The sequence below is a fragment of the Sminthopsis crassicaudata genome, chromosome 4 (assembly GCF_048593235.1).
Source record: "Sminthopsis crassicaudata isolate SCR6 chromosome 4, ASM4859323v1, whole genome shotgun sequence".
Classification (NCBI taxonomy): Eukaryota; Metazoa; Chordata; class Mammalia; order Dasyuromorphia; family Dasyuridae; genus Sminthopsis; species Sminthopsis crassicaudata.
Window position 1 is genome coordinate 428,304,050 of NC_133620.1, and position 8,620 is coordinate 428,312,669.

Consider the following 8,620-nt stretch of genomic DNA (forward strand, 5'->3'; position numbering starts at 1 on the left):
AGGCATTCCCAAGACCTGTGAGGGGGGTATCCTATTACCAACTGTTTTACAGATGAGGAAAACTGAGATTCAGTGAGGTTGTGATTTAGCCTTTGTATCCCACCAAGTAAGTGAAAAAGGCAGGTCAGACTTTCTCAGGCACTTCCTGACCTGTGAGGGAGGTACCCCATTATCACCTGTTTTACAGATGAGGAAAACTGAGGCTCAGCAAGGTTGTGATTTAGCCTTTGTAATCCACCAAGTAAGTGAAAAAGGCAGGTCTTCCTGACCAAGTCTTGAACTGTAGTGACTCAACTTGACCCCCATCACAAAAGGGTTAGCCTTTAATTGGATAGTGAAGAAAATGGACTCATGAAAAGTTTCCCCACTAAGAGTCAAAGGAATGGTTATTGTTGTTCAGTTGTGTCTTACTCTTCCTGACCCATGTACCGTAAGACAGAAGCCCTTCTGTTCTCCTGTAAGGAGCGACACAGATAAGTGGCTTCGGCTGCTTGGAGGGAGAAGTAAGGGAAAAGGTTTGATTTGGTCTTTAAGACCATTTCTATAGCTGGGAATATATATTCTTCTATAGATGGGGGTGGGGGGTGGGGAGCGGCGGAGAGGAAAGCCGGGTAGGGAGCTGAGAACATACAACTTGACTGAGGGGTGTGGCCAACAAACACTCCAGTTTGGCTAGAAGGAGAGACTTTGTGTAAGCCCGGGGAGTCCAGGGCCAGGAAACAGGAGCCTCCCTCTCCTGCAGGGCCCTGCTCAGTGAGGCGACGAGAGCCTGCTCTTTCCGGAGGAGCCTCAGAGGTGGAGATGGCCTTGCTGGCACCTGCCCGGCGTGTGTGCCCAGGCGGGCCTCGGCGAGCGCTTGCCGGGACAAGGCGCCGCTGAGAAAGGAAGGCCAGCAGATGGTGGGCTCAGCCCGGGCCTCCGTGCCCACGGGTGGCTCCCGGAGCCCCCCTCCTCTCTCCTCCTCTCCTGTCCTCAGCCGAGCTCAGTCTAGCACGCGTGCCTCTCCCATTGACGCGGGACCGCTAGTGAGTCAAGCTTGCGTCACGAGCTCAGCCGGAAAGAGTGGCCTTCCGGCGAGCCAGGGACAGTACAAGTGCCGCCGTCCCTCGTGCCGACAGGGGCATCTGGAGGCCGGTCCGGGGCGCGGGGCAGGGCTGAGCTGAGCAAAGCACGGGGCGCGCCCCGCCACCTTAGGCATCCTCCCGGAGGAGGGAGCCGTGGCCAGGGACGACCTCCCCGCCACCTCCGTCACCGTTTGCGGGCTCTTTGCTCCCCTGGCGACTTCGAGGCGGGGCCACCTCAAGCGAGCCTCCCCCCTGGAGCGGCTGGCCCAGGATAGCTTGGCTGGGCAAGGTTGGCGCTTCCGAACGCCAAGAGCCAAGTGAGGGGGGCGGACGGGGGCGGGGGTGCTTGTCGCGTGCGCCGGCGCGCAGCTCCGCCTGGAAACGCAGCCCCGGGCTCTGGACAGGCTTCCTAGCGCCGAGCTGCACCCAGACGGCCGGGCGTCTGGACGCGGGTGTGAGTGAGCGTGAGCTCGGAGCTGGGGACCTCGATCCGGCCAGGATCTCAGCTGCCCCGGCTGCGCTGGGGCGGAGGCTCCTCGGAGTCCACAGGACAGGTGAGTGGATGGCCTGTGGCGCTGTGCTCCTCCCTTCTTCCTTCCCCGGTTGGCGCGGACTCTCCTAGGAGCTGGAGCGGGCATTTCCCCTGGCTCTGGAGCCAGGGTCTTGCGGTGCAACTTTCCTCGGGGCAGTAGTCACCGTCCCATTTCTCTGTTTTTAATCAGCCCGTAACTCCACCTTGTCCCCAAGGAAAGCCCTGGGTGCATCCCCTCTCCCCCTCCCCCCTCGGCTATTTTCCCCAACCTGCCCAGACAGGCTGAGGAATGGAGATGCTAGAAGCCCGCTCCCCTCTTCGGGTGTCGGGCACCTCGGGCCAGCTGCTCCCACTTCTGTTGCCTGGTTACCGAGCTGACCGCTCTCCAAGGGGCAGAGCAAGGAAGCGCTCTCTGGGGCGGGGTGTATGTGGGGGGGGGCGGTGTCGAGAACGCCTGGGTTCCCAAGGAGTCTGGAGAGGACAGCTAAAATTGCCCAGGCCCAAGGGCAGGACTGTAGGACCCAGGAAACTCCTGAGATCCAGGGGCCCACCTCAGCACAAAGAGATCGCTTCTTAGCTTGCACCTCCCTGGTCACCCTGAAACGCGAGGGCTGCTGGCCCCCCAACCATAGGGAGCCCGGCTTCAGCCTCAGATCCATTTGACCTTGAATATCACATTGGCAGGGGGAGCTGAAGGCTCGCCACTAAGATGAATAGTTAATGCTTAGCCCCTGAGTTTAGCCCTTCAGGAATTCAGAGTAGGGATCTACTCTCAAGGGAAATTTCTATTTGTGAAAAGGTTGTGATTGATGAGGTGAGGAGACATTGGGGTGAGTGACTTTATGCTATTTTAAATGTAAGTGCATTCATTATGTTCTTCCCTTAACTCCAGGAGTACCTCAGAGGTTTGACTGATTTGGAAACCAAACCTGCTATTTCTTTTTAGAAGGCCAAACTTAGCAAGGCTTAACTGCTTTATAGTGCAGGGAACATCCTGAAATGGCAGTGGCAAGGCCTTCTTTGACTGTTTCACTGTGGCATGTTGTGTATTTTTTTTTTAAATTTGTCCCAGATTCTCTTATGTGGCCCTAGGTTTTGTTTGGGAGTTATATGACGAGGGCCTTTGTTTAGTTAACGATCGCCAAAATCATTCAAACTTTGCACTCTGGGGGTGAAGACAGTGGAAAGAAAGGAAGGTGTTAATAATTGGGAGAGAGCTGAAAAAAGTTGATTTTATTTTTAAGACACTTCCTATGTTGATAAGAACTTCAAGAATTTTTAAAATATGTGTTCAGAAATAGAAAAAAAACTTCAAGAATGTGTAAATGGGCTCTCTGGTTATCATATGATAGAATGAAGTGGTTTTGTTGTTTTTAGATTAATTGACTTTTGTATGAATGAAAAAAAAAAGCTTTCAGGTTGTATGTTTGATTGTCCTTGACAGCTTCTCCTCTCTGAATCTGACTCCTCAGCTGGCTTGCATCTTTAATGGCCAAGTATGTGGTTACATTTCACCAGATTCCCGTGGTTCAGCACAGTGGGTGACTCAATGTGTAAGCCAAATGGTGCCCACTAGTTCTGATTAGAGTGAGTTTGTTTACCCTGAGTCACACAGTCATGTGCCTAGCCATGGTATGAGTGCTGAATGTAACTATTTAGAAGAGATCAGTTATGAGGGGGGAAATGGTGTGATCACCCAAGGCTAAAACTTCCAAGAGAGACCACGGGATTTGCTGTGGAATGTTACCCCCAGAAAATGCTGGACATATCCTCAGGATATCAGGCTTCCAGACCACTAAACAGTTACCAGAACCTAGGGTCACTGTCCAGAGCAAAAGTCAAGCTTGACCTTTCGTTTGTGTGTGTGTGTGTGTGTGTGTGTGTGTGTGTGTGTGTGTGTGTGTGTGAGAGAGAGAGAGAGAGAGAGAGAGAGAGAGAGAGAGAGAGAGAAGAGAGAGAGAGAGAGAGAGAGAGAGAGAGAGAGAGAGAGAGAGAGAGAGAGAGAGAGAGAGAGAGAGAGAGAGAGAGAGGGTTTCAGCTTCTTTTGAGCTTTGCTAGCCATAATATGTTGTTTCAAGGGAGGCAAAAGTGAAAATGCAGGATTTCTTATGGTTTGCAGAAAGGTCAATAACTGCATCAATGTGACCTATTTCTCCACCTTCAAGTCTTCCCAGGCAGACACAGGTTTCAGGAAAGGGTTGTGGTGAGAAAGAAGAAACACTCTGTATATATTGGACCCTGGGGGATACACAACCAAATCTACCTGGAAAGGTCTGGGTTCCCTCTAAAAAGCATTAGGGTTAAGAGACTGAACCTTTGACTATGAACTCCATGTTCACATCTTTCACCCTTCACCCTCCATATCCTCACCCCTACCACTCTCCTCCGGGGCTCATTCAGTAGTCCCCAACACTTTGGTTAGATTCTTTTTTTTTTATCCTATTCTTTACTACTTCATGATGAAACTAGGAGACTGGGTTAAAGCTGCCAAAGAGAGAGGGGGTGTCTAAAGGAGGAGGAAACGTAGAATATTAGCTTTATTTTTATATAAATAATTTTCTTTCTGAAGGATCGAGTGATCTCTCATTCCCTCATTCACTGTGTCTGGACTTGATATTCATTAATTAATCTGCATGTCCTTAGGGTCAAGAAGAGCCAGTGCATGTCAATTTAAGATACTGTGAGGAGAATGATGGGAGGTTATTTGTCCCTCGGGAACCCCTCTCCTCCATGCTTGATCCTTACAGAGTAATCCTTTTCTTGGAGGAAAGTACGACAGCATCAAGAAGAAGATTCCCAGAAAACTAGACTCCTTTTTCCATCTTGTACGATTCTCTTTGTTCCCTGTAGTCCTTCATATCCAGTTTTGCCGCAGTAGGAAATTTCATCTCTAATCCCCTTTAAAGCCACTGAGATAAGCAACGGAAAAATCTATGGGGAAGAAGGATTTGGGCTCCTCAGTGAGTTTCTCCATAATCCTGTCTAGTTATCACTCACTTCCAGATCAGGCTGCAGGTGTTCTCAAATAATCAGATGTCCTGCAAACACCACAGACAAATGATGGGATGGAAAAAGGACCTATTACATCAAGCACCCCAGCTCTTTTTAAACTATTCTTTCTTTTCCTTGGCATCCTATTTGCCTACAGAGCAACCCTGGCAAGATGTTTTAGAAAAGGACTTTTGTTATTTCTTTATAGAATGGGTGGAACTCTTTTGAAGTTAGTCATATATTAGTCTGGACGTCTGGAAGAATTTGAATTCTGAATTCTTTTTGAAGAGGGAAAGGAACCAAAAGATTCTGAAATTTTTGAAAACTCAGGCTGATCCCCTGAGTATTTTCCAGGACTACTTAGATGAAATATGTTGGCCCAGACCTATGTTCAGAGAGTTTGGAGATTTCTGTGCATGACTACTTTAAAAAAAAAGAAAAGATCCAAATGAAAGGAAAAGTGGAAAATATGGGTTGAATGTTAACTGAGATATCAGGCAGGATTTAGGTGCTAGAAGTGGATGGGTATCTCCCTTCTTTACATGGAGAATAGAGAATAAAAACACACAGAAATCTAGAAACTGGGAAACATTATTTTTAGATTCAGATATCTATGAATCCAGACAAATCAAGTCACTAAGCATTTATAAAAATAGTATATGCTAGGCCCTATGCCTTAAATCTTTCCTGAGTCAGTCACAACCAAGCCCAAAAATGGAAGAATCAGAGAAAGCTAATGACTGATATATAGTACAAGTGAAAGAGCATTGGATTTGTAGTTAGAGGCTCTGTCATATTGTCTATGTAAAACTGAGCAAGTCATTTCACTTTTCTGAAGCCTCAGTTTCTTCATCTGTACAATGGGGGGAAGGGGATTTTGGACTAGATGACCTTTATAATATTGCCCAGCTCCATTCTATGATCTTATGATCCTGGATACTGTCCCTGAGAACTTCTGAGTCTGCATTATCAGGGCACAGCTTGCTCCTGGTGAGGGCCCCCAGTGTGTCAGATTTCTTTGTTGAAGGGAATGAGTGCCAAGAATTTGCAGCAGTTTATGCTGCAAATGACCCAGAACCCAATGTAAAACTGAGGATGCTCCAAGGGTGTTTATAAACTGGTGTTGGCATATGTCACTGGGTGAGAATCAGGTTCTGCCATATGTAGCACATTCAGAGGAAGGTAAGAAGACACCCTTGCTATTCCCTCCCCAACTTTATTCATTCCTAGGCCTGAGTGATGATATTTTCAGGAAGCTAGCTCTCTGTAACTCTGAGAAATGACTGAGCAGGAATAAGTTTTTGCTGTCATGGACACTTTGTTATCTTTGACCAACCTGAGAAATGTTGAAGGCATTTTCCTGTAAGTGATGTTGGATAATGATAAGATTCATCATCATTACCATCCCCCTATCAGGATATAACTAGTCTCCTTTTCCAAACTCTTATCTCAATTAGGATATTGAAAACTTCCCAGAAATTTTTGCCTCATTTTGGAGCAGCCATTTTGTAGAGATGTGTTTATTTTAGCACAACCTGCCTTCTCACCAAAATTTTCTTAGAAACATTCCACAACAGGGGAAGCTTAGTTATTTAAAAAAAAGTATTCTAGCTGTGTGACTCTGGGCAAGTCACTTAACCCCAATTGCCTCAGGAAAAAAAAAAGTATTAAGTATTCACTGTGTATAGAAACAAAGCACCCATATAAAAACATACAAGCAAAGAACATATGTATGCACACATTTGCATAATGCAAATGACATATTGCTTAGCTGCATAGATGTGTTAAGAAGATGCTAGCATGAAATTACTAGGGCTACACAGAATTTCTGTAGGAAGACTTCCTGCAGGAGGTAAGTTTTTAAATAGAATGACTGGATTCCCTATGAACTATTGAAATATGGGGTCCTAAAGTATTTATTGTATAGCCTTTGTGTGCAGATTGAAGGCCACTTAAAGGGAGAAACTGATATTCCAGCTCTCAAGGCCCCAGATGATTTTTATCAGATGTAGTTGTCACCACTAGGATGTCATTCGATCTCATACAGCCCAATGTTGGAAATCATTTGAAAATAGCAAGTTGTCTCTCCTACTACTTCATCATTTCTAATTACTGGTTTAATTGAGTTTCTGCTAGGTTCTGTGTTTCACTGATTTACAGCCTGATTTTCCGCTTAAAATGAATTTTCTACTGCCGGAATTTCCCCATCCATTGTAATATTCCTTAAATCTTAAGTTTTAAAAACCCCAGACTTACTGTACAAGGGATTAAGTGCTATCATATTAAAACTGTTTATCAAGGGAGCTGCAGCCAATGTTTGGTGGTGTACTTCTAGGATAAGCTATTTAATATATACTTAACAAGGAAGTAATGTGTTTTATATTGTTTTGTTTTGTTTTTCCTGTGGATGAAGATGAAGAAATGGTAGTGTTAGAGGATCCATTCTTTTCCTCTGCTCTTGGAACATATGGTGCTGTTCCAGGTTCTGAAACCATGTATAGGGTGCTCATGGAATCCCACCCTTTGAGTGACTGGAAGGGGTTCTTTTTTTGGCTATTTTCAGGAAAATGGTAGGATCCAATATAAGAACATTGACATGAAAATAAAAAGATTTGGCTTCACCAATGTCTCACTGAATAATATTTGTCTTGTAAATTGTTTTCTCATCGATGTATTTCACTCCCCACCCCCATTAAAAAGCTTCAATGAGAAAAGATGCATATAATCACCTCAGTTCATCTGGAAAAAAACATCAAGCAATGAATGTGATTAAGGGTATCTGATAAATATTCCTTCAAGTGCTCTTCACTGGTCCATTGTATAACTCAGGTAATTGGACACACACTGTTCCCTCTGCCACCTTCTCAGAGTTAAGAGAAAATGTTCATCTTAAGAAAGGGTTTGGGGCAGTTGCTATGAGGGCCCATCTGTGAGCAGTAGGAACTGTCATGCTAAACAAGAGAGGAAGGGAGTACATTAATTGGACGTGTGTTTTTCTTTTCTATTTGATTTTTTTTAATGTCCTTATTCCAAATTGGAAGAATTATGTTGGTCTCCTGCCTGGGAACAGACACATGCTTCAAAGCAATTTAATAGAAAAATGCCATTGTGGAGTCTTAAAGGAAACTTAAGCTTGTCTAATAGCTATTCTTTCTAAACACCAAACCTCTCTGTTCCCCACTGTGAGGAGAATGAGGGACAGGTTGAATATACTTGTGCTGATGTCACCTATTCTTCTACCCCTTGTCCATACTCCCATCTGTGGGCCCAGGCCCTCTGCCCTTCAACACTATGTACCCTGCTTTGTATAGCTTCAGAGACCTGCATAAAATGAAAGGATAGAGATGTTTCCTATAGGTGGGTTCTCAGTTCCTTGAATCCATGATTTCATTTATGTAGCTACACCTGCCACCTCCCACTACAGGTATAGATTGCAGCCTACTGGCATCTCCTTTCACGTGTCATTTTTTCCCATAGCTTTCTCTAAATCTTAAGGTGGTCCACTAAGTTTGTTTGAAATCTTCCTTAGTTATTTTTAATGCTCTGTTATTACCGGGATGTCCTATTGTCCCTCACTCTCATGGCATTACAAGTTCATTGTCATTTGGGCTTGATAATGTCTTTTATGTCCTGATATTGTCAATATGCTTCAGTCTGTTGATGTTCATCACACTTCTTTCCACTTTCATTTGGATTCCCTCAAATTTCAGGAGTATTTTTTTTGAGAATATGATATACTTTGGTTCACAGCTATTGGTGTCATTGGGAGAACATCAGTGTCAAAATAAATGGGCTTTTTATGGTAGCTATCTACTTGGGATCTCTCATTAATTGTATCAAATGTATTTATGCTCAGACAAAAGAGGGGAAATATAGGCAAGCAAATGCTTCTCTTACCAGTGCAATCAGAAAATTGATGAGTTGACTAAGTTCTTTTTCATTCTAATTCACTTCCCAAGTCCACCTGCCCCTTCTCTCACTCTTCCTGGATATTTTGTCTTCTCTAAGTTTTCTTCTCTCTTGCTGTTGTCCT

The 8,620-nt window shown here is 45.0% G+C and overlaps 1 protein-coding gene across 1 annotated transcript in view; it reads left to right on the forward strand.

The window, feature by feature from the left end:
- The first annotated feature begins 704 nt into the window (after positions 1 to 704).
- Positions 705 to 8,620, forward strand: part of SLC6A17 (solute carrier family 6 member 17) — a 63,640-nt gene continuing 55,724 nt past the window's right edge. The window contains exon 1 of the mRNA XM_074262959.1: positions 705 to 1,618. The gene's annotated coding sequence lies outside the window, so the exon portion shown is untranslated. The remainder of the gene's footprint in view (positions 1,619 to 8,620) is intronic.